The 25858-nt window shown below is 42.6% G+C and overlaps 1 protein-coding gene across 1 annotated transcript in view; it reads right to left on the reverse strand.

Moving 5' to 3' along the window:
• TOPAZ1 (testis and ovary specific TOPAZ 1) overlaps positions 1-25858 on the reverse strand; it is a 594775-nt gene that overhangs the window by 402318 nt on the left and 166599 nt on the right. The gene's annotated exons all lie outside the window — the stretch shown is intronic.

Here is a 25858-nt window from a genome sequence, read left to right on the forward strand (position 1 = left end):
AGGGTCCAGTTTTATTAGCAAGCAAAAAAAAGATCAGAGAAGAGAAGGAAGGGCAAGAAAAAGTTTGTCAACCTCTTGGTATTAACTGATTTTCTGCAGTAAGTTGCCATAAAAAGTGATCTGATCCTCATCAGAAGACAGATGTTCAAGAGTAGTTGATCTATGTAAGGCTGTAAAGAGATACAAAGCAATCTCAAAGTGTTCAGCATCCATCAGTCGATAGACTGTCTATAAAACGGAGACAGTTTAGTACAGTGGCTACTGTTCCTAGAAGAGCCAAGATGACCACAAAGGCATAATGTAGAGGCCTCAATGGAGGTAAAGAATGCACAACTACTAACTTGAAGACATCTTTGAAACAAACTAACGGCAGGGTGACCCGGCTGTGCAAAACAACATACTGGTACGTTGTGTGTGCCCGTGGGTAGGTGGCGCAAACGCGCCCGCGCGGCGATCAGATTCATTTCAGAACTGATTAGTCTACAGTCCTATGATTTCTGGCCTGGACCTGCTGATCGGTTCTGGCAAAGGGACACTGTCCTCTGCCTGTGTAATGTAAACACAGGAAGTTATGTCACCTCCCCTCGTGGAGCCCTTGTGGTTCCAGCGAGCAAGAAGACAGCCACAGTGAAAACATAACACTACACTGACATCAGGACATGCAGACACACTTAACCCCCTGATCATGCCCCCCCCAGTTAACCCTTTCACTCCTGTCAGTGTCACCAAGTGCAGTTTTCAGATTTTTCACTGATCACTACATTGGTGTCACTTGTGACACTAAACCACATTAGGGCAGTTAATCACAGCTAGTGGTAGGCTCAGGTAGGTTTAGGGTACCTCCCAACCCTTCAGGGCGGTATTCTAATGGTGGGCATACCACAGACCAATTGTTGTGAATGGAGAAATCTGTTAGGTTCTCTTTTTTTGTTCAGCCCACAGACTGCATGAAAAAAAAAGAACATTACAATATGTGCTATCTTGGCACTTCATGGCCTCCGAAACTCTGATAGTTAGTGAGGAGTGAAATCAACAAGTTATGCACTTAGAAAGCCTGAAGGCGGTGATTGGTTTTCAGGGTCCTGTATGCGCCTAGGCTCCCAAAAGGTCTCACATGTGGTATCCCTGTACTCAGTAAAAGCAGCAGAATGTATTTTGGGGTGTTATTCCACATATAACCACGGCATATTTGAGCAATATATAATTTAGTGACAACTTTGTGTAAAAAAAAAAAAAGGTAATATTCCCAAAACTTGTGGCAAAATAAACAATATTCCATGGACTCAACATTCCTCTCAGCAAATAGCTTGGGGTGTCTACTTTCCAAAATGGGGTAATTTGTGCTATATGGGCATTTCATGGCCTCCGAAACTGATAGGTAGTGTAAATGTCTTTTGGGGGGCAATTCCACATATACCCATGGCATGTGTGAGCAATACATCAGATCAGTGACAACTTTGTAAAAGATAAAAATAAAAAAAGGTATTACTTTTTTTTTGTCAATTTTCAATCACTTGACAAAAAAATGTAATCTTCAACGGTTCAACATGCCTCTCAGCAAATTCCTTGGGGTGTCCATTTCCCAAAAAGGGGTCATTTTGTTTTGTTTTTTTACTGCCCTGCCATTTTAGCACCTCAAAGTCAAACTAAAAGCTGCAAAAATTACAGAAAATGTACCATAGTTTTTAGATGCTATAACTTTTGCGCAAACCAATAAATATCTGCTTATTGAAATTTTTTTTTTTACTCAAGGCATGTGGTTGAATACATTTTGGCCTAAATTAATAACTAAAATTGAGTTTATTGGATTTTGTTTATTTCTTGTCTGCTTAAAATCTGTCCAGACTTTCCACTTATTTTCAAATCCTTCTATTCCCTCCTCTCTGCTATATCTTAAATATACCATGTTCTATATTTCTTTTCTTTTTTTTTTACACCAACTCCCCATCGTGGGGCTTTCTGACTCCTGCCACTGTATTAAGCTTTTGTAAGACAAAAACAATTCCATAGCTCAACTCATCAACCAGTCTGCTGACCAGCCAAATTAACCTGTCTAACCGCCTGTTAAAAGCAGGGGTTTAGTTATCACACATTTGCAAATGCATGTGAAAGCTGCAAGGCCTCATCGCGGCACCCTGTGTTGCTTGCAGTCCCAACACTACAAATTTATGTGTTATCCACAGTGGAAGCACATTAAGCTTTTGGCTGGGTTCATTAGATAGGGCACCAAGGTTCTTGTATATTGTTTTGTTGACATTCTAACGCCATAAAAAAAAAACCTCCAAGGTATCTATATTCAGTACCAACTTATTCTGCCATATAAACCTTAATAATATAGTTTTTTTTTATGTCTTAAAATATACCTGTGGGAGGGGAATTGATAACATTTGCATTTTGTACATAATCTTTGGCAAAATGACCATTTTAAAAATATTTATACTTCCTATCCAGGAAAGATATCTTGTTGCAGTTTTATTTATTTACGTTTTTATTCATTCAGTAGAGGGATGACATTTGGTATATTATCTGAATGGATGCTGTTATTTTTACGCCTAAATATTTTAGTTCCGTTTTTCTCCATATAAATTGGAACTCTTGTTGTAGAAGCTGCTCCTCTTGTTTCCTCAGATTAATATTCAGAATCTCTGATTTAGAGGAGTTAATTTTAAAGTTTGATATTTCTCCACAGGATTTTAATAGCTTCATTAGGTTGGGCAGAGTTGGCCTGGTTACGTAGAACAGTATATCATCGGCATATGCCACAAATTTGTGCCCTTTGTCCCCCATCTTAATACACCCTATATGCGAGTTCTCTCTGATCCCTAGCAAAAGCGGTTCCAGTGACAGAACAAACAATAGGGGGGACAGGGGGACCCCTGTCTCGTTCCATTATACACCTCAAAGAACATTGATGCGATCCCGTCAACCTTTACCCTAGCTGTAGGATGATTATACAATGCTTTAATCCAGTGGGTCATCTTTGAGCCTACTCCCATTACCTCCAAAGTATTCATCATAAATCCCCAGTCTACCCTATCAAATGCTTTTTTGGCGTCTATTGAAAGAAGTAGCCCTGGGGGATTTAGCTTCTTTCATTTTCTGCAATAGTAGTAACGTTTCTATCCCATTATCTCTCCTTTCCCTTCCTGGGGTAAATCTGACTTGGTCCGCATGTACCAAGCCATTCTTTACAGCTTTCATCCTACTAATACCTTGGCAAAAAAATTTGTGTCTGCATTTAAAAACGAGATGGGTCTATAACTTGAGAATAGAATGACATGCTTTCCTTCCTTTGAGATAACAGTGATAGGGCTGTTAGCGCTTCCCTTCTCATCTCCCAGCTTGTTCCTATCCCATTTATGTAAGAGCATAATTTGGGGATTAAAATATCCTTAAACTTTTTGTAATATGTGGTAAGCCCGTCTGGGCCTGGACTGTTCCCAGATGCTGAATTGTTTAGGATTCAGATAATCTCTTCTTCTGTTATAGGTTTTTCTAGGGCACTTAGATTATCTTCTGAAATTTCATTTAGACTCACTTCCTTTAAAAAGGCTTTTATTTTTTCTATCCTCTCTGTTTCTGAGTCTTGTGTCTCCTTCTGTTTAACAGAGTACAACTCCCCATAGTATTTCTGAAAAACTCCTGCCATTTCCGTTGTGCATACCATTTTTCCAGTGCTATTTTGGGTTTTCTCTATATAATGTGCTGTATTTTTCTTTTTTAATATTTTAGCTAAATACTTCCCTGTCTTGTTTCCCCATTGATACCTCTACTTCTTAATTCTATTAAAGATCTTTCGTGGGGGGACGTGACCAGATGTGAACCAGGCAGGACTTGTTTCACTAGAGCTCCACACTTCTCCTGCAAATATATCAGTTTTTAGGAGCTTTCCTGCCTGCTATCCAGTGCCAGAGGTACCAGGTTCTGCCGCTGCACTCCGGGACATGAGAAAAGGGGCATTCCATGCCAGGGCACCAGGCGCAGAAGTGTCTGTGCCAAACTCGCTCCACACGTGGTCCAGAGGTAGCCCCCACCATCTTGCCTTCTCACACAGGAAAGAGCACCAAGAAGCAGGCCAAGAAGATGGTACAGGCGGTGACTATGCAGAATCCGGAGCCTGGAGTCTCCCTGTCTGCCTCTCAGGAGCAGGAAACCTCACAGGATACCATTACTCGACCAATTCTGGAGGCAATCGATGCAAGTAAGTCTGTGGTGATAAGCATAAACCATCTGACCACTGAGTGCAGACTGATATGGCATGACATGGAAAAAATCCAGGGTAGGCTCACAGTAGCGGAGGACAGGATTTCTGAGGTAGAGGATGCCTCATTCCCACCCCAATCAACTATCGGAGTTGCAAGAAATGGTGAAATTGCTGCAAAACAGGGCTGATGACGCAGAAGACAGGCAGAGAAGGAACAATGTGAGAGTGGTGGAGTTACCTGAGGGGGCAGGAAGGGGCTAAACCGGCCACGCTTGCAGAACAATTCTTCAAACAGCTCCTAGTACTGGGGCCCACCCGCACTTATTTGGTTGAATGGGCTCACGGAGTCCCCAAGGGCAGACGTCCGCCGGGAGAATTCCCCAGGCGTTTCTTGGTCAGATTCCTGAACTACAGGGACACAGCACACACAGATTCCGAAAATACCCGAAGATGAACGGTGCCGTGAGTCCAGGTTCTATCCCCACCATCCAAGTGGACATAGAGTCGGAATATAAAAAAGCCGAGCGCAGCGAGGCCGAGCCCGAAGCATGGCGAGCGAAGCGAGCCCGCGAGGGGCCCTCTAATTTTCCCAACCCTATGTCTGCTTGGATGGTGGGGCTACCACCTCTACTCACGGCGCAGGCGCCGTTCGTCTTCTGAGCTTTTCCAAAGCTTCTTCTGCTCCGTACTGAGCATGCGCAGTACGGGACGGACACTATATGATGGCAGGACACTATCTGCCAGAACACCGGCAGCAGCCGAGAGCCGAGCAATTGCTCAACCTCGGCTGCCAACATCGCTGGACTCCAGGAAAGCTAAGTGTTCATTTATTAAAACTCAGCAGCTGTAGTATTTGTAGCTGCTGGCTTTCAATAATTTTTTTGGGGTGGACTCCCTCTTTAAATACATGTTCACTGTATGAATCTACATGTTTTACCTGCTAAACAGCAATGGATGGCGCCAGATGATCAGGTCTCCTACTACTGCCCTTTCCTCTCTTTTTTTCTGTTACAACATGCAGTTTTTTGCTATGCAATGCTCCTAGTCCTGTTGTAAGTGGAGCCTTCTGGCACACACAGGAAAACAACATGAACTGTCAAAGATTTGAACGCCGGTTGAACCTCCAAGAAATTTTTGGATAGTTATGTTTGAGATTAAAGCTACATATCAGACTGTTTTTTTCTTTTCTATTTTTTCCTTTTCCTTTTTGGTTCTGGTATAATGGCAGTGGATGGGGGGGGGGGGGGGGGGGGGGGGTTGTTTATTCAAGCTCAGTTCCCAGCTCTCATGGAGTATTTTGACACCTATATAGGGTGGTGGCCTCCTATTTTAGTTCACGTAGCGACAATGTTTTTGCTTGGGCTCCCGGGTTCCTGCAAAGCAGTTTTTGGGCTCTATTGTCATGTCTAACCAAATTAAAATAGTATCTTGGAATGTACAGGGGCTAAATAAAATTCAAACGGGCCACGGTGTTTCAGTATCTAAAGAAGTCTAGGCCACATGTCGTCCTCCTGCAGGAGACACACCTGGATGGGAACAGGGTTCTTGCCTTACGAAAGCCCTGGATACAAAGGGCATTTCATGCAACTTACTCCACTTTTGCTAGGGGAGTATCCATTCTAGTCAGTAAGCTGTTCCGTGCACTATCCACCAGGTGTTCTCAAATCGGGGGAGGTTGGGGTGCTATGTGGCAGTGGTCTTAGATATTTGCTACTATAAGCTGTTGGTGAATATTTACTTACCTCCCCCGTTTACTGTGCAATTGTTATGACTTGTTTGTTAAGCTGGCTCCTCATGCCCAACTCCGATTGCTGCTGATGGGGGACTTCAATGCCACTTTGGATGCATAGGACTCGTCCAATCCGGGTATAATGGGGTCTGTGGAGCTTCTATCCTGGGCCTCGGTGACTGGGCTGACTGAACTATGGCCTTATAAAAAACCCACGGATAGATGCTACTCGCATCTATCACAGTCCCATCGCTCCTCAGCCAGGATAGACCTGGCGTTTGGCAACCCAGTCTTGATGCCATTTCTGCAGGGAGTTGAATATTTAGCGGGGGGCCTATCAGACCATAATCCGCTTTCCCTCTCCTTAGCATTTCCAGCTGGAGGGGGGGGGGGGCACAGAGCTGGAAACTCTCTCCTGGTTGGTTACAGAATGATGGTGTGTCCGCTCATGTGCTGAACTTGATCACAACACATACTAGGAGGTCAATGTCGGTAGACCCTCTCATAGTATGGGGCGCATTTAGGGCAGTAGCCAGAGGGGAATGTACATCTGCTATAAAGATGGTGCGGGTGGAGCAGAATGCTGAGATTCTTTTACAGCAGGACAAAAAAGGGGGGAAATGTGCAGAGAGCAATGCTAGTAACCCATCAGACTCCTCCTACTCTGCCCTACTGGAGGCCAGGCGTCTGCTCTCCCTACATTTCAATAACTTGGCACATATGGAGGCTGGTCAGAGAGCCAATTCTCTTTTTGTGGAGGGTGATAAAAATGGTAAATTGTTGGCCATGGTGGTGGCTGACTATAGCCAGATTGCGAATATTCCTGTCATCAGACGTAGGAATGGTGACCTGGCTAATGACCCTTCTGGTATTATGGATGAATTTAGGGAATTGTTTACCAATCTATATGCATCCATTCTGAAATATGATCAGAATGCCCTGACTGCACTGTTGGAGGGTGTTGTACTCCCAAGTTTGTCGGACTCAGACCGGCTGGCTCTGGACATCAAGATCACTATCAAAGAGGTAGTTTCAGCCATCTTTGCTTTTCCACCCCACAAGGCTCCCAGGCAAGACAGGTTTCATGCTGACGTTTACAAATAGTATGTGGACCAGTTGGCCCCCAGACTTGCTGCACTTTTCGATTACTGCTTGCAACAACAGAGGTTCCCTGACTCAATGCTTGAGGAATACATGATTCTCTTATTGAAACCGGGTAAGGACCCCCTTGAATGCTCTTTCTACAGGCCTATAGCCCTACCAAATATGGACCTGAAAATTCGAAAGTGCTGCTTAATAGACTTGCTAGGGCCATTTCCTCTCTGATAGCTATTGATCAGATGTGCTTTATTCCTGGCAAGTCTACTGACACGAACTTGCAAAGACTTTTTACGCACATGTAATTACCTAACCTTGACTCCCCTACTAGAATCATAGTTTCTATCGATATTGAAAAGGCCTTCGATTCTATAGACTGACAATATATGCTCACAGTTCTGGAAAAACATGAATTTCACTTCTCTATAGCAACCCCAAGGTGGTGATACGGTTGGGCATCAATAAGTCTCCTTTCTTTTCAGTGGGCAGAGGCACCAGGCAGGGTTGCCTTCTGTCACCCATCCTATTATGATGGATCCATTGGCAATTGCCCCAAGATTGCCAACTAAGGTTGGGGCGATCAGAGTAGGCACCACTGATGAATACCTGGCGCTCTATGCCAATGATCTGTTGCTGTTCCTGCGAGACCCGAGAGAGTCGCTGACAGCGGCTTTGCAGATTATGAACAACTTCATTACTTTCTCGGGTTTGAGGGTTAACTGGATCTATCCATCCTGCCACTGGATTCAGGTGCAAAGGAGGCGGCGAACCCCAATCTGCCATTGAAATAGGTGTCCACAATTAGATATTTAGGAGTCAAAGTCACAGCAAATACTGCCAACTATCTGCCACTCAATCTGACACCCTTATTGACTCTCTTTAAACAGAAGGCCCAAGCCAGGCAACAACTTTATCATTAATAGGGAGGCTCAACCTGCTTAAGATGAAAATTCTCCCAGTTATATAATATTTTCAAAGGCACACACCCATATGAATACCTAAATCATTCTTTAAAAAGTTGGATAGCATCACCAGTTCGTTTCAGTGGTCCCCTAAGTCACCCAGGATAGGACTGAAGGTACTTTGGGAACCCTGGGGTCAGGGAGGTTTAGCCTTGGCAGATTGGAGGAAATACTACATAGCGAGCCAGATGGCGTTTGTTGGCTGATCTTTAATGTTGGGGACTTGGCCACAGTATTAGAGGCAGCGCACCTGGGATCGTATGAGTCTTTAAGATTGGCCATTCATAGAGGTTCTCAGTTGGACCTTCCCCTTATGAGGTCTATGAAAGCCACCATAAAAGCATGGGAGGAGGCAGTTGGCCTGTCCTAATCATTTAGGCTTTTCTCCCACAACCCCTTGTTGATGTATCCCAAACTGCCCCTCTTTTCCTCTCTTTCGAGGACCCAATTGCGTGGGTATCTAGGGGGGATTAAACTTCTTAAAGACATCACAAAAGAGGGGGAATTGACCTTTGACCAGCTCAAAAGTAGACACGACCTTCCCAATTTGCACTACTTCAGATTCCTTCTTGCCAGGGATATTTGTCTTGATGGGTGTTCAGTGAGCAAAGAGGAGTCGTCAAGTCCGCGGTAGGCCTTTGTTGGTTTATGAGAGGTTCCCCTTCTATCCCCCCCCCCCCCCCATGACTAATGGATCTAAAGCAATCCCTCGACCTTCTGCCTTCCAAATTGTGGCCTTGCAGAAATGAGCCATGGAGGCTTGGTGTTGCACTTCCCACGAAGCTCTAACAGTCCTAGGAGGAGTGTGTTTTGATTTGAGAGGGTAGAACTTCCTCTTTAAACCATAAGCTTGAACGATTACTTGCCAAATCCATTTAGAAATAGTAGATTTCGATGCTGCCTTTAGGACCTTCAGGCAACACAAACAAAACATCCATTTTCCGAATCTGAGCAGTCACCTTTAAGTAGGTTTTGACTGCTTTCACCATCAAGAGAATATAGTGCATTTTCTTCCAAAGAACAGGGTTCTGGAAAAATTAAGGTAGAACAATATCCCGATTTAGATAAAAACCTGATATTACCTTAGATTAATATTAGGATGAGGACGCAATACTACCTTATCCTTGTGAATAAAAATAAGGCTCTTTACAAGAAAGAGTAGCGAATACCGATACCCTTCTTGCAGCAGATATGGTTACCAGAAAAAAAGTTTCCTTGTCAAAAAAGGACCAAGGGAATATGTCGTATAGGCCCAAAAAAAGGCTGTTATGTAATGACGACAAAACTAAATTCAAGTCCCAAGGGTTCAGAGGTTACCTAACCAGAGATTATGCCGTGTTACCCACTGAATAAAGTTACAAACCAAAGAATGAGAAGAAAGTTGTCGTTGAAATAATACTGATAAGGCCAAGACCTGTCTTTAGAAAGCACTCCAGGCCAGTCTTATTTCTCACCCCATCTGCAGAAAGTCAAGGATTCTACCTTTCACCTATTTCCTGGGATGCAACTCCTGGTTTCACACCAGGAGACATATGTTTCCCAGGCACCATAATATATAATTATGGAGGCCGGCTCCCTTGCATTAACCAAGGTAGAAACTTCTGAACCTGACAGCCCATGCTTCTTCAGAGTGTGGGTCTCAATAGCCAGACCGTTAAATTTAGTGTTTGTAAATTAGGATGGAACACCGGACCTTACGAGAGAAGGTCTGGCAATGATGGTAGGGTCTATGGGTCCCCTACTGCCATCTCTGCATACCAAGATTTCCTGGGCCCCTCTGGGTATCAAAAGAATCGACGACTTCCCTTCCTGCTTGATCCTGCGAAGAAGTCGTGAACACAGGCAGAATAGGAGGGAATGTATAAATCAGTGAGAACTGATTCCATGGGAATAGCAAGGCATCTGTTCCGCATGCTAGCGGATCCTTTGTTCTTGACACAAAGTTGTTGATTTGTTTGTTGAACCTGGACACAAACAGATCTATGTCTGGCCTCCACCATTTTTGACATATTGACAGGAAGATATAGGGGTGAAGGAACCATTCTCCTGAGAATAGCTGCTGGCAAATCAAGTAGTCCGCCTGCCAATTTTCTATTCCTAGAATGAAGACTGCCCATAGGCAAAGTATATTGTTTTCTGCCCAAGATGAGATACGATTCACCTTTCTCTGGGCCGCACAAGTTCTTGTGCCTCCTTAGTGATTAATATAGGCCATTGCTGTGGCATTGTCGGATTGAATCCTGGCAGGACAATACCATAAACTGAACGTTCAGGCCCTCGGGAGCAAGAGCTCTTCCTGAATTTCTAAAATGTTAATGGGCAAGACCATTTCTGATCTGGGCCACATTTCTTGGACAGTTGCCTCTTCCAGGACTGTTCCCCAACCTAAACAAAAAAAGTTGGCATATGTTGTTTCCACTTCCCAGGTAACGGAAGGTAGGATTTTCCCCTTAGTAGATTTTTGGATATTAACCATAAACTGAGGCTCCCACGCACCCAGCCTACAGCACCTGGTATTTCCAACCCTGAGCAACCCTGCTTAGCCTCCAAGATCAGATGATATTGGGTGCTAGGGTGATGTGGCCGTAGGCTTTGGAGTCAGACACATTGGGAATGTAGAGCTTGAACCCTTTGTTCCAAGCCGATGGGGTACTGTTTTGCAGCCATGTCGAATGAAACTGAGCATAAGGAACGACCTCGAATGAAGCCACCATCTTTCCCAACAACCTCATGCAAAGTTGAAAATAAATTAATCTTGCTTCGACCACCTAAATCAGTTCCTTTATGCCGCAACCCAAGTATTTTAAGCCTTCATGGTTTTAAAGAAGATTTCTCCTAGGTTGAGAAAAAAGGTGGAGGATTCCCAACATGGCTTTTTTTTTTGTTTTCAAAAGTTTTTATTAAATTTAACCGTTTACATACAGAAATAGACAAAACATCCTTCAAAATAGTTTCCAACAATGGATATATGATATATCATCTTAACAGAGATCTAGGTTATAGTCCCTCAAGATGTCTTCACGTCCGGCTGCGACAGGCGGACATATCTCGGCGGTGAGAACTATTCCCATAGACTATTGCTGACATTTAAGGAGGAGCATAGTATTCATATTAAAACCAAAATAAGAACTGAAAAAAAAAAAAAATAAAAAAAAAAAAAAGGACAAAACTAAAAACTGTCAGTCTTGAAGTCTGTACAAGATTTTTTCGGCAATCATCATGTGGTCTATGCGTGATATGACTTGTGCACAAGAGGTAATGGACGTTTTCCAATTTAGTGCAATCGCCCAATGCATGGCTATACATATTGAGTGAAATTAATCTCATCATGGGTTTGGGGGTATCGGGGAGATCATGAAACAAGAGGCAATGCTGTGGGGAGAGGGTGATGGGGTTCCCTGCTAATTTGTCAATCATTTTAAAGACTTCCTTACATGTGGGTTTCAGTTTTTCACAGCCCCAGAATATGTGCGAGTACGTGCCCAAGTGGGTGCAACACCTAAAGCACATGGGTGAGGTTTGTGGGAAAATTTTATTGAGGCGAACGGGGGTGTAGTACCAGCGTGTCAATTTAATAGCCGTCTCTCTGATCGATAGCGATTTCGAGCATTTGTTCATGTTTTGCCAACCCTTCGCCCAGTCTAAGTCATCCTCTCCCAGGGAAAGATCCCGTTCCCATTGGGATCTATATGTCACAGAGGGTTTCTCAACAATAGATTCTAAGGACCTATAGATTCCTGAAATCAGGCCCCTTTGGCGAGGAGAGGATAGACAGATGTCCTCAAATAATTTCCTAGACTCTGACGGGGGATTTGGATAGCGTTATTTAAAGAAATGGCGAATTTGTAGAAAATGATAGTATTCTCCTTCTGGCATAGGATAGCGAGTCTGTAGGTCAGAGAACATAGAGAACTTCCTCTCATCTAGGAAATCCTCTAATTTGGTCAAGTTGCATTCTGTCCAGGCTCAGAATGATGATCACATTGCCAGGGGGAATCTTGGGTCTCCCAGAAACAAGACTCCCAAGGGAGTTTGTGAGATAAGGTTATACTTATATTGATTCTACAAATTTTAGACCTATTGCAACCACATGGTTTTTAAGGGACAGTTCGGGGATAGGAGGGCTAGAGGACCACATAAATCCAGGGAGGTGTAAGGGAGCCATAGAGTCACTTTCAAATGTGACCTAGGGGACCTTGGAGTTCCCAATGTTCCATTGGGCTTGTTGAGTGAATCTACTGGCCAGATAGCATAGCCATATCTGCGGGACACCCAAACCCCCTCTTTTGGAAGAGCGGTAAAGAACATCCCTAGTGAATCTCGGGGTCTTATTCCAAATTAGTCTTAAAATGGGCTTGAATATTAAGTAGGTATGTTTTGGAAAGTCTAATTGGAAGGGAGCGGAACAAGTACAGTAACCCGGGGAGGATGGTAATTTTTTTTAATCAATAGTTTTTATTAAAGTTTAAATTTTTATCAAGACAAATGACAGAAATTATGACTAAATAACAGATCAGATACAGTATTTAGATACATAGATAATCGTATCCAAAAATAATAAAAAATATAATATAAAGAAAACCATATTAATTATCTCAATTATAATTGGGATAATAAAGATAACGATCGGGAGGTTATTAATACATCCATTGTGGAGACAATACACAAAAGTAATATAAATATTATCTTCATATATTTATATACTGCCAGTTTAAGTAATTCAAAGATGATGAACCTAAATATATTCCCGAACACCCCTATGGGTGCTAAACTGTGTTCGGGACAGTAATAGTAACCTGTCATTTAATAGATACAAAACAAAGATTAAAATATTAGAGTGGGGTAAGTAATTTTTTAATTTAAGTTATCTAGGAACAAAGAACTTGTGCAATGTTTTGGGGACTAGCCCATTTTAACCATGGCTGCCATATTTTATGAGTATGTTCTTTTTTGTGAGGCCGAAGAGCTAGAATTGATTCATAAATGTAATGAGTTTGAGTCGATTCTATCACTTCTTTTATGGAAGGAGGATCAGGATTTTTCCAGTTCCTCGTTATACTGATCCTGGCTGACAGCAAAATATGTGTAAACACATTTCTAAACTGGATTGGATATCGATCAAGATCAATGTATAATAGAGCCAGTGAGGGATTTGGAGGAATGACTGTTTTGGTAATTTCAGACATAACTTGAAAGATTTGAGGATGTTAATTTTGAGTGCAGTGATTCTGCCTATAAAACGGGATGTGGAGGGGGGACCACAGTTTAAGGTCCTTTTACAGTTTAGCCATCATAGGAAGATAGTTGGCTGCAAATAGTTTATTAACGTTGTTTGTGAGGTTGATACCCAGGTATGGGAGGTGGGATTCCATCCATGTAAAGGAGTCATTTCGCTAAAGGTGGTCTAGTTCCTCGGGAAGGAAACCTATCGGGAGGGCAACTGATTTAGAAACATTTATTGAAAGTCCGGAGATGCTGGCAAACCGTGACAGTGTTTGTAGCAGGTTTGGGAGGGAGATAAGAGGGTTGGAGAGGAACACTGGAACATCGTCAGCGTACATACAAAATTTATAGTTTAAGGGTCCTTTGGGGTAGCCAGATATGTTTGGGTTATTCAGTATAGCGATGGCTAGGGGTTCTAATACTAGGGCAAAGATTGGGGGGGAAAGTGGACACCCCTGCCTGGTGCCTCTTCCTAGACTAAAGAAATCAGAGTTGCAGCCAGGGATCTGATGCGGGTTTTCGGGTTCCGATACAGGGCCTGGAAGGCTTGCAAGAATTCCCCATGAAACCCCATACGCTGTAGAAGAGACATGACATAACCCCAGGAAATGCTATCAAACGCCTTTTGTATATCCATGCTTAGCATAAGGAGCTTTCGGGAGGTTAAACCAGCGTCCTGGTTTATGTCCGTTTGCTAAACGTATGTTATCCGTGATGAATCTATGGGGGAATGAAACCAGATTGAAAGGGGGATATCAGGGAAGAAATTATACTTGCTAATCCGTCGACTAGAAGTCTACTAAATATTTTTAAGTTGTTATTTATGACAGATATTTGTCTGTAATTTTGGGGAAGTGTATTATTTTTGTTCGATTTTGGTCTCAAAGTCATATTCGCTAATAGCATCTCCTCGGGGAAGCTGCACCCTCACATCACTAAGTTGAAAAGTTGAACCAATCTTGGGGCTAAGGAGGCAGAATTTTTTTTTTATAGTATATAGGAGGAGAAGCCGTCTAGGCCTGGGGTGGAACTTGCTTTCAAAGATTTGCTAACATTCAGGATTTCAGTGATTGTTATGGGGGCGTTAAGCTTCTCAAGTTGTGTGGGGGAGAGAGTTGGTATAGGGATATCTTGAAACTAGGAAACATCTTCCAAGGAAGGCGAGGATTGCCCCGATGTCAGCAATGTCGAATAAAATTGTTCAAAGATCCTAATGACCTCTTTTGGATGTGAGGTGGCGTGGCCTGTTTCCGTGGCTAATTTATAGACATGAGGAGGTCTGGTAGACTGATTCAACTTCCTTGCAAATAAAGTGGAGGAGGTATTATTATGTAGTAAGTATTTGGCCCTAGACCATCTAAGGGCTTTTTCTACATTAAGATAAGAGGAGTCTAGTTCTAGGCATTTCTGGTTTATAGCATCCCTAGTGGAGTCTGCTAGTAAGGAGTCAGTATTTTTTTAAAGGCAATCAAGTTCCCGGGAAAGGTCTACAATTTTTTGTCTATGGATCTTGTTTCGCGTTGAGGCAATGCTAATGGGTGTACCTCTTAGGACCGCCTTATTGGCTGTCCAGACTATAGAGGGAGGTGTTTGAGGAAGGTCGTTTAAATTAAAATAGTCATCTATGGCCTTTGCCACTTCTGATTCTACTGTTAAGTCTGAGAGGATAGCGTCGTTAAGCCTCCATGAGTAGGGTGTGGGTGCTAATTTTATGAAGTCAGTTGTGAAAGTAGTGACATGATGATCGGACCACACACAGGGGTGGATTGTTGCATTCATAGAATTGGCTAAAATGATCGGGGAGGTATAGATATAGTCCATTCTGGCGTAACTATTATGGGGATGAGAGAAAAACGCAAATTCCTAGATTCCCATGTTATGCGTTCTCCAGGTATCCACCAATTGATGCTCTAAGAGGCCACTGGTGAGAGACCTAGGGAAGGCTTTAGTTGAAGATGTCAGGGAGGACCTATCGAGCATGGGATTGGCTATCATATTAAAATCGCCCCCTACAATCAATAGGGTTACTGAAAGCTGGCTAGTCTATAAAAAAATGCTTTAAAGAATGCGGCCGGTGCATCATTTGGGGCAGAAACGCTAGCAACAGTCAGTCAATTCTCTGTTGTGCATCACCCCCTTGATAATGACAAACCTACTCTCCTTTTCCCTAAATATCTGCCTTACCTCCATTGGAAAGGAGATATGGAGGAGTATGGCAGCGCCCCTGGTTTTAGTGGGGTAAAGTGAATAGAAGGATTGGGGGAAATTCCTATGGAGAAATTTAGGGTGTGAGGCTTGGGAAAAAATGTGTTTCCTGGATTAGAATTTTAGCGCCCAGCTGTTTGTAAAATGCAAAAGCATTTTGTCTTTTAATGGGGGAATTAAAATCGATTGACGTTGTGCGAAACACAGGTAATTGCCATAAAGATGACAAAATAGTGTTATCTGCTGGGGGGGTAATCAGGTGCAGGGACAGAGAAGATAAGTGGAGAGGGTGATCTCCGCACAATCTTAAGCCAACCAGGGGGACCGACAGACCCACATACACATTGCAAAAACAGATATGCATAAACTGATTTGATTTACTCAGTTTTGGACATAAGGAATACTCCCACGTGGCTTTTTAGCAGCAAATAGGAGTCAAATATTTTCTAAAAATCTGAGATTTTTTTTATTAAAAAAAAAAAAAAACGCCTGGGGAGAGCACATATATATGCTTTGCAAGATGGATGGAAGCAGTATTTATACTATTCTGATCTGAACACACAATTACTTCAACAACGCAATAAGGTGCTCCTGCCCACTTGATTTCCCTTTGGGGGGCCGTTGCAGGCCTCACAGTTGGGGGGTTGCCCCCTTGGGTTGAGGGCGTGGACATGCACTGGAGCATTTCCATACATTAGATGGTGTAATTCCAAGTGTAACAATGCATCACTCTTTGATATAACCTTTCCTAGCCTAACTGGTCTTGCCTTTTATATACCAGAGCTCATATTTGAATTTTTATATATGTTTTGCATCTAACCATTTTTTTAACTAAAAAATCTGTGATTTTTACAAAATATTTGACTCCCATTTGCTGCTAAAAAGACCCGTGGGGAATACTCCAATTTTTTTCAAAGACTTCAATTGGGGTGTGCAGCCCTCTCAGACTCGCATGCGTTGCTCTATGATATAGTTCTCCTAAGCTGAGAATCCGACCTAGATATTCCAGGTAGTTGAATGTGGTGACCATACTTTGGTCTAAGCGGGCTACCGACTGGTCTATCAAGAACAGACTGACTAGGTAAACCATAATAGTTATACCTTGGGCCCTTAATCTGGCTAGAAGAGGGGCCAGAACCATTGTAAACATTTGAGGTGCAGTAGCTGGTCCAAAAAGAAAAGCTACACACTGAAAATTAAGATTTTCCACCTTGAAAAGGTTGATATTACTAGTGAGCGATGAAATAGGCACATGGAGGTATGCATCTTTGATGTCGATTGACGCCAGAAGTTCTCCTCCTTGTAGGATGGAGATAACTGATTTGGACTGACTCTATAAGAAAAAAAGAGTGGTTACATTCAGGAAATTTATTTAGATTTTTGAGATCTAGAATGTCCATTCGGATTTGGCACCAAGGGAAAAAAAAAAAAGAGGTTTGAATCAAACCCCAAGCTCTGTTCTTACATGGGGAGTGTGTGCAGGATTTTTTAGGCGAGGCTTCGACCCAGTCCGTGGCATCCAGCCTCGCGGACTAGGCCAAAGCCGCGGCCTCGCATACAAACTCCTGCCCGCAGCACCTCAGGACCAGCGCGGTGTCAGCGGCGGTCCTGGTGAAGAAAGAAAAAAAAAATCAGAAAAATAACCGATTTGCTGAAATTTTTAATCAATTTGACCTCTCAACTCGATTCAAATCAATTTTTTCGACTTTGACTTATCCGGCAGACAAGTCAAAGTTATTCACAGGGGATATAACAGTGTTAATTGCAGGTATACCCTACCTAGTGAATTTCCTCCACCATAGGATAAAGTGTAAAAACTTTTTTTTAGGAGGAAAAAAATAAAAATAAAAAGCTTATCTGGGTGATCTTCTCAGATACAAAAAAGCTTTTTTTTTAGCAATGAATGGACAGGAAAGGCATGCACAGCTTGAAGAGGATTTAGTGAACTCAAACACTCCGTTAAGGGTACATAAATGTGGCACGATCATTTAGCAAGAAATTTTTACCATCAATCTTAAGATTCGAATAGCTGATTCTTACCCATTTAAAACCCCGGAAGAGGAGTCATCGGCCTTACCACAGTATCCTGAGGGAATTTGTCTTCTCCTGTCCTTCGTTCCTCAGTTTAATGGTCCTGGTTAATGGAAGAGAACCTGTCGCATTTTGACCCACACTGGGACGTGATTAAAGTCACTAAACTTTTTATTTTTATAAATCATAAAATAAACAGGAGCTGCAGAGTTAAAAACAGTTGCAGACATTTCATGGCCCTGATGCTCACTCTGACCAGCCCCCCCCCTCTCAGGGGAGGATGCCTTTTGTAAAGATGAGTAGGCTTTCCAGAGCATGTGGGAAATGCTTTTAGCTCCTTTTAGGTGGTGTTTCAACTCCCCCCTTCTGACCACAGCAAGATTCACAAAGCAGAGGTACTACCATAAGAAATCGCCTTCACCGACGCTGCTATTAATGCTCAGCCTGATGCAAATAGTAAATGTGTCAAATAGGAAATTGCTGTATCACCAAAACCTCTTTCGTACTCTTCTTTGGTCTTATGTCTCTGCCAATTTTGCAGTCAGCATAAATGGAGTTTTTCTAACACACTCCCGCTTTGGAGGACGCCAACACCGCTAAGGCCCACCATCGCATCACGACCCCCTCCATTCTCTTTCAAGTATTCCAGCCCAGGACGATTGTCCTAATAGAGGCCACAATTACTCTGCATTTCTTGGTTTTACCTCAGATACATTTTTAATGTCACCCCACAAGTTTGATATTGGATTATGGTCCAGGGATTGGGCTGGTCACTTCATAATATTAATCTTGTTGGTCTGAAACAAAGGTGCTACTTGTTTACTGGTGTTTTTGGGGTCATTGTCTTGTTGAAAATACTAATTTCAAGGGTATTTCCTCATCACCATGCAGCAAAATGACCTCTTCCAATATTTTGATGTATTCAAACTGATCCATGGTCCTGGTATGCGATAAATAGGCCCAACATCATAGTATGAGAAACATCCCCATATCATGATGCTTGCGCCACCATGCTTCACTGTCTTCAGTGTTCGGGGGTTGTCTGACAAACTGCGGTCCCTAGACCCAAACAGAACAATCAAACTTTCATTAGTCCACAAAATGTTGTGCCATTTCTCTTTAGGCCAGTTAACGTGTTCTTTGGCAAATTGTAACCTCTTCAGCACGTCATTTTTTCAACAATGGGACTTTGCGGGGGCTTCTGGCCGATAGCTTGGCTTCACATAGGCGTCTTCTAATTGTTACAGTACTCATAGGTAACTTTAGACCTGCTTTAATTACACTGGAGCTGATCACTGGCTGAGTCTTTGCCATTTTAGCTTTGTCTCGATCCATTTGAATATTCCATTTCCTTTCACATCCTTCGGTTTTGGTTGCCATTTTAAAGTATTTGAGATCATTTCAGCTGAGCAGCCTGTTTCTGCACTTCTTTATGTTTCCCCTCTTCAATCAACTTTTTAATCAAAGTACATAGTTCTGAACAATGTCCGGAACGACCCATTTTAAATCAGATTGTCAGAGAGAAATGCACTATACCCAGCATGTACAACATTTGCTGCCTTTGACCTTAAATAAATAACCCTTTCATTCCTAAACCTATTTCTGACATTTGTTGCTTACACATTAAAATCTGTATTTTTTGCTAGAAAATTACTTAAAACCCCCAAACATTATATATATATTTAGCAGACCCCCTAGAGAATATAATGCCGATCATTGCAATATTTTATGTCACACGGTATGTGCACAGCGGTCTTTAAAACACAATTTTTTGGGGGAAAAAATACACGTTCATAAATTTAAAAAACCTAGGACAGTAAAGTTAGCCCAATTTTATTGTATAATGAGAAAGATGACGTTACGCCAAGTAAATAGATACTTAACATGTCATTCTTTGAAATAGCGAACACTCATGGAATGGCGACAAACTACGGTACCTAAAAATCTCCATAGGCGAAGCTTTAAAAAATTGAACGGTTACCGGGTTAGTTACAGAGGAGTTCTTTTGCTAGAATGATTGCTCTCACTCCAACATCACAGCAATCACACATGTGTGATTTGAATACAGTTTACATATGTGGGCGCGACTTGTGGTTTCTTTGCTGCGTGAGTTTGTGGGGAGGGGGGCGCCTTATATTTTTTTTATTTACAAAAAAATATATTTATTTACATTTTTTTTTACATTGTTACTTTAGAAAAAAAAATATTCTGATCACTTTTATTGCTGTCACAAGGAATATAAAGGTGACAGGTACTCTAAAAGATCCCATATCCCTCCTTTGCACTTCAAAGTATTCAGATTGCCAAAAACTGCAATTCTGAAGACTTTATTTTTATTTTTTTAATCGGCACCAATGGCAGCCGAGTAATACGGAAGTGACATTATGATGTCGCTTCTGTGCGGAGACTGTAACAGTCTCAGCCTAGCCGGAAAGGGCCAGAGCGTCTCCCGGTAGAACGGGAGGCCCAGGAAGAGAGGCAGGAGGGGGCCTTTAGGATAACAGCCGAGCTGCATTTAGCCACATCATTTGTTATTCCTAAAGAACCGACCGCCTGCTCTAAAAAAAACGTATAGCTGCAGGCATGTCCCCGGTATATATATATATATATATAACGGGTTGCGCTAACTATTTAAATTCCATAATATTTTACAAAACCCACAAAGTGCCGTGCATATATCAATATTTCCTACAAGACTACTTACTCCCTCCTCAAAGATGCTAAATGTCACAAAATTACTATATAACACTTCCACAGTGTGTATCAAAACCCACTACTGGAGTGATCACTCACCTAGGACATTCATTGTGCACTGAAATTAATTGTTTTATTTTATATTGTTTACATTAATATATTGCACTTTATACCATTTGACACTACTGTAGCGAAACGACGTAGGGTTGAGCGGCGTGCTGACGTCACCGCCATTCCCCGTTGGTCTAGGAAGGACGGGCAGTGTAAGCGAGAGAGAGCCGGCCGGCTCGTTACTATATACACGCTTGTATGCGGCTGAAATTGTGAGTTTGCAATCTTCGTTTTATTGTGTTTAAATAAAAGTTTTATATGGAGTTACGCTATGGGAGCCTTTCTGTTTTATCTCATTAAATGATTGTGGTGAAACGGGAGACACTCTGAGGAGGGGATACACGAGTTGGAGATATCAGCAGTGTCCTTTAAAGGAACCGGTTTTGTTTGCAAGCGCGTATGATCTCCCTAAAAAGAGATCTTGTCAGCTGGTAAGCCTCACTCAATCTAGTGGTGGAGGAATTCCTTTCTCTGGGTGCACTTGCTACATACTTGGAGGGTGTTTTGTACAGTCACCTACATGGACTGAAGCCTCATCTTCTTGTCTCTCTCCCCTTTTTTTGGACTGTTCAAGCTTTTAACCACTTGACCACTGGGCACTTAAACACCCTTAATAACCAGACCAATTTTCAGCTTTCGGTGCTCTCACATTTTGAATGACAATTACTCAGTCATGCAACACTGGACCCATATGAAATTTTTGTCCTTTTTTTCACACAAATAGAGCTTTCTTTTGGTGGTATTTAATCACCGCTCGTTTTTTTTTATTTTTTGTGCTATAAAAGAAAAAACGAAAATTCTGTAAAAAAAATGAATTTTCTTTGTTTCTGTTATAAAATTTAGCAGATTAGTAATTTTTTCTTCATAAATTTTGGCCAAAATTTTTACTACTACATATCTTTGGTAAAAATAAGTACAAATTGGTGGATATTATTTGGTCTTTGTGAAAGTTATAGAGTCCACAAGCTATGGTGCCAATATCTGAAAATTGATCACACCTGAAGTACTGACGGCCTATTTCAATTCTTGAGACCCTAACATGCCAGAAAAGTACAAATACCCCCCAAATGACCCCTTTTTGGAAAGAAGACATTCCAAGGTATTTAGTAAGAGGCATGATGAGTTTTTTGAAGTTGTCATTTTTTCCCACAATTCTTTGCAAAATCAAGATTTTTTTTTACTTTTTTTTCACAAAATTGTCATTATCAGTTTATTGCTCACACACAGCATATGCATACCACAAATTACACCCCAAAACACATTCTGCTATTACTCCCGAGTACGGCGATACCACATGTGTGAGACTTTTACACAGTGTGGCCACATACAGAGGCCCAACATGCAGGGAGCGCCATCAGGCGTTCTGGAGCACCCAGGACAATTCTGACATTTCTCTCCTACATGTAAAAATCATCATTTATTTGCTAGAAAATTACATAGAATCCCAAAACAGTATATATGTTTTTTTTAGCAAACACCCTGGAGAATACATTGGTGGTCGTTGCAATATTTTATCTTGCACGGTATTTGCGCAGCAATTTTTCGAATGCTTTTTGGAAAAAAACAAAAACAGTTTTGTGCTTAAAAAAAAAAAAAAACACAGTAAAGTTAGCCCAATTTTTGCATAATGTGAAAGATGAAGTTACGCTGAGTAAATAGATACCTAACATGTCACTCTTCAAAATTGCACACGCTTGTGGAATGGCGCCAAACGTCGCTACTTAAAAATCCCCATAGGCGACGCTTTACATTTTTTTTACTGGTTACATGTTTTGAGTTACAGAGGAAGTCTAGTGCTAGAATTATTGCTCTCGCTCTAACGTTCGCAGCGATACCTCACGTGTGGTTTGAACACCGTTTTCATATGTGGGTGGGACTTACGTATGCATTCGCTTCTGCATGCGAGCACATGGGGACAGGGGCGCTTTAAAAAAAATTATTATTTTTTTTTATTGTTCATTTTACTTTATTTATTTTAGTTTGACATTTTTTTCCCCAAAAATACATTCTTTGATCACTTTTATTCCTATTACAAGGAATGTAAACATCCCTTGTAATAGGAATATGGCATGACAGGTCCTCTTTACAGTGAGATATGGGGTCAATAAGACCCCGCATCTCACCTCTAAGCTGGGAAGCCTGAAATAAAAAAAATAAAAAAAGGATTCTGGCTTTGATCGTATTGGCGAGTCGGTAGAAGCACCGGGGGGGTGTCTATGGCTGGGTATCTCCGGCTATGGCAATTTATGGCAGGGTATTGCAGAGTATTGGCTGGAATTGTAGTGCAGCGTATTGGCGGGTAGCGCAGAGTATTGGAGGGTAGCGCAGAGTATTGGCGGGTGTTGCAGAGTATTGGCGGGTGTTGCAGAGTAATGGCAGGGAATTGAGGGGTTAAATTTTCGGTGAGCAGCGATGTGGGCACTGCAGATGCAGCCCACAGCGCTGCTGACACTGATCTCTTCCCCCTCCGCTGTATCGATCGGTACAGAGAGGGGGAGGAAGGAACCGGCGTCATGTTATGACTGATTGTTTACAAGTGATTACTCCGTCATTTGACGTGGTAAACCTGGCGGTCACGGATGCTCTCGAGTGCGCGCCCCAGGGGGCGCGCGAGAGCGGAATTCTGAGAGGACGTCATATGACGGCCTCCCAGAGTTAAACAACCGCCCTGTAGCCGTCATTCGGCTATGGGCCGGTTGTTAAGTGGTTAATCAGTTTATGTTTTTACTTGCATTACTTGTGGTTATATCAATTTATTTTTTTGCACACAGGATAAATTATGTTATTATGGTAATGATATCATTTTGCACTATATGATTTCTAGCGCAGCTTTCTTTTTGAATAAATGTAGAGGTGGCATAACTGTGATGCGGGTGAAGTAGGCAGTTCTAGAGTGGTGCCAACACAATCATGTTATTTTTGTGGGTTTTGAGACACACAGTGGAAGTGTTATATAGTAATTTTGTGACATTTAGCATCTTTGAGGAGGGAGTAAGCAGTCTTGTAGGAAATACTGATATATGCACGGCACTTTGTGGGTTTTGTAAAACATTGTGGAATTTAAAAAGTTAGCGGAACCCACGTTATATATATTTTGAAATTAAATTTGCTCACAGTGACACTTTTATATTAGGTTGCAGCAAACTAAAATATAGATTGGTAGTTTCTTTTTGCGCCGGTAGTCCATTCTTTTTCTATCTCCCCGGTATAGCCCCTTCAGACCGAGGCCGCATATATGCATACGGTGGGTGATATGCATAAGGGAATAAGGACCACCTGTTTGACACCTGTTTTTTCACAGACTGAATGACCTTACTAATTGAACACCACACTGCTATTATTTTGAACATGCCCTTTTTAATTAATGATTCAATTGCACAGAATCAGCAACATACATGACATGTCATGATTGTTGGTTTTCTAGTACTCTACTACACCTACTAGTAAATGATTTGCCATGTAAAATTATAATGTATACCAAAAACAGTGTTTTGATCTGGTTAGTGATGTTGGACTGCTATTATTTTGAACACAACTGTATACACCACCCCACAGCTAAAATTCACGTAATGCACAAAGTGCCAATGTGAGCGACCACGTAGGATCCAGCGCCTAAAGCAACATTACACACTTTCCACTACAGCATGGGGCCTAGGTACAATTCCCAAGGTTTTTACTGAGGTTGCACAGCTTGTGTTCTCATATTCGACTGTGTAGCATTGATTGAACAAGAAAAACTAGTTACGCCAAACGACAGTGGTCCCTACGACAGTGGTCATCAACCCTGTCCTCAGGGCCCACTAACAGGCCAGGTTCGCATGATAACTGAAATACATCACAGGTGATATAATTTGCTGCTCAGTGATGATCTCCCCAAGGTAATACATGAAATCTGGCCTGTTAGTGGGCCCTGAGGACAGGGTTGATGACCACTGCGCTAAGAGATAAGAGACCCATCACCTTCGCAAACAAGCAAAAAAAAAAAACCTAGAGATTCACAAAGTTGGGTAGGGTCATAGGGGGAGCATGTCCTGAAAAGTTTACCAGTGTCCAAACACCTGAAGGTACTAGCCTATAACCCAGGGTTTATTAATACTTAGCCTGTGTCCTGTACTCTACGATTAAGAGATGTACACAGGGTACAATTCTGAGACATAAGGGACATGCAAAAACAATCCAACTGAGAAGTGGGCAACACAAGGCTAACAAGCCCCAAATCATAGGGCAAAGGGGGATTTTATTTGCAGCCAAAAACGCTGCCTGAAAGACACCACATCCCATGCCTGCATCAGCTGTGCCCTGAAAGTCTGCCTTGTATAACCTGGAGAAAGTGTAAACAGAAGCCCAGGTGCCAGCCTTACGAATCTAGGAAACAAATGCCTGTTTCTGCCTAAGCTCATAAGGCACTTACTGATCTAATGGTACCATTGTCTCAAATGATAAACTGCCTAAGCTAAGAAAACGTGTATTGAGAAGCAGGTTGTCCCTTAAAGAGAACCTCAGAAAAGACAGAGTCAGCCCAAAAGAAGACATGGTTGAGAGGTGAACTTCATTTCACAACACATTTAATGGTGCTTAAGGCCAATTTCTGGTCTACTCCTCACTGCAGAAACAGCAGGATCCTGGAAACGGAATAGGTGCGTGGATGCCATCCTTTCTCCTCACACATAGAGATGTATGCCTTCCAGGTATGATGATACATCTTCTGAGAAGATTTCCGTGCTCTCAACAGAATTGAAATCACAGAGTCCAATAGGCCCCGGGTTCCTTAGCACCTGGCTCTCAACAACCATGCCGTTAAAACCAGCGATGGTAAAGCAGGATGGAGAATTGGACCTTGAGACAGAAGGTCTTCTCGCATCGGTAGTCGCCAGGGTGCGCCTGTAACCAGGCGTACTAGGTCAGTGTACCAGGGGCGCCAAAGCCAATCTGGGGCAATCAGAATTACTGGAAACCCCTCAGTCTCCACTCTTCGGAGCAGACGTGGTAGTAGCTTTAACGGAGGAAAGGCTTAGATCAGTTGATACAGACCCCATGGAGCCACCAGTGCGTCTGACGCGTCCGCCCCAAGGATCTCTTGTCCTGGATACGAATCTCAGCACCTTTCGATTGAGACGGGAGGCCAGGAGATCCACGTCTGGTGTGCCCCACCGCAGGCACAGTAGCCTGAACACCTCCGGATGCAGTGCCCATTCTCCTGGGTCCAACATTTGTCGATATAGGTAGCCCGCCTGCCAGTTTTCTACTCCCGGGATGTAAATGGCCGATACATGTCGCTTTGCCCACTGAAGTATGTGAGCGACCTCCCGTGCTGCAGCCGAACTTCTTGTTCCTCCTTGGTGATTAACATATGCAACCGCTGTGGCATTGTCTGACTGGATCCTGATCAGACACCCTAGTAGTCTCATCGACCATGTGGAGAGGCATAGCTTGATCGCTCGTAGCTCAAGCACAATGAGCGGCAACTTGGATTCCTCCCCCCGACCAGAGGCCCTGGGTCGACTGTACTCCCAGTACTCCACCCCAGCGAGTCAGGCTGGTGTCCGTTGTGATCACTGTCCAATGTAGAGGTAGGAATGACTTCCCAGGCCGAAGTGCCTG

This window comes from Lithobates pipiens, unplaced genomic scaffold, assembly GCF_037356315.1.
Source record: "Lithobates pipiens isolate NorthernLeopardFrog02 unplaced genomic scaffold, aLitPip1_a1.2 Scaffold_19, whole genome shotgun sequence".
NCBI lineage: Eukaryota > Metazoa > Chordata > Amphibia > Anura > Ranidae > Lithobates > Lithobates pipiens.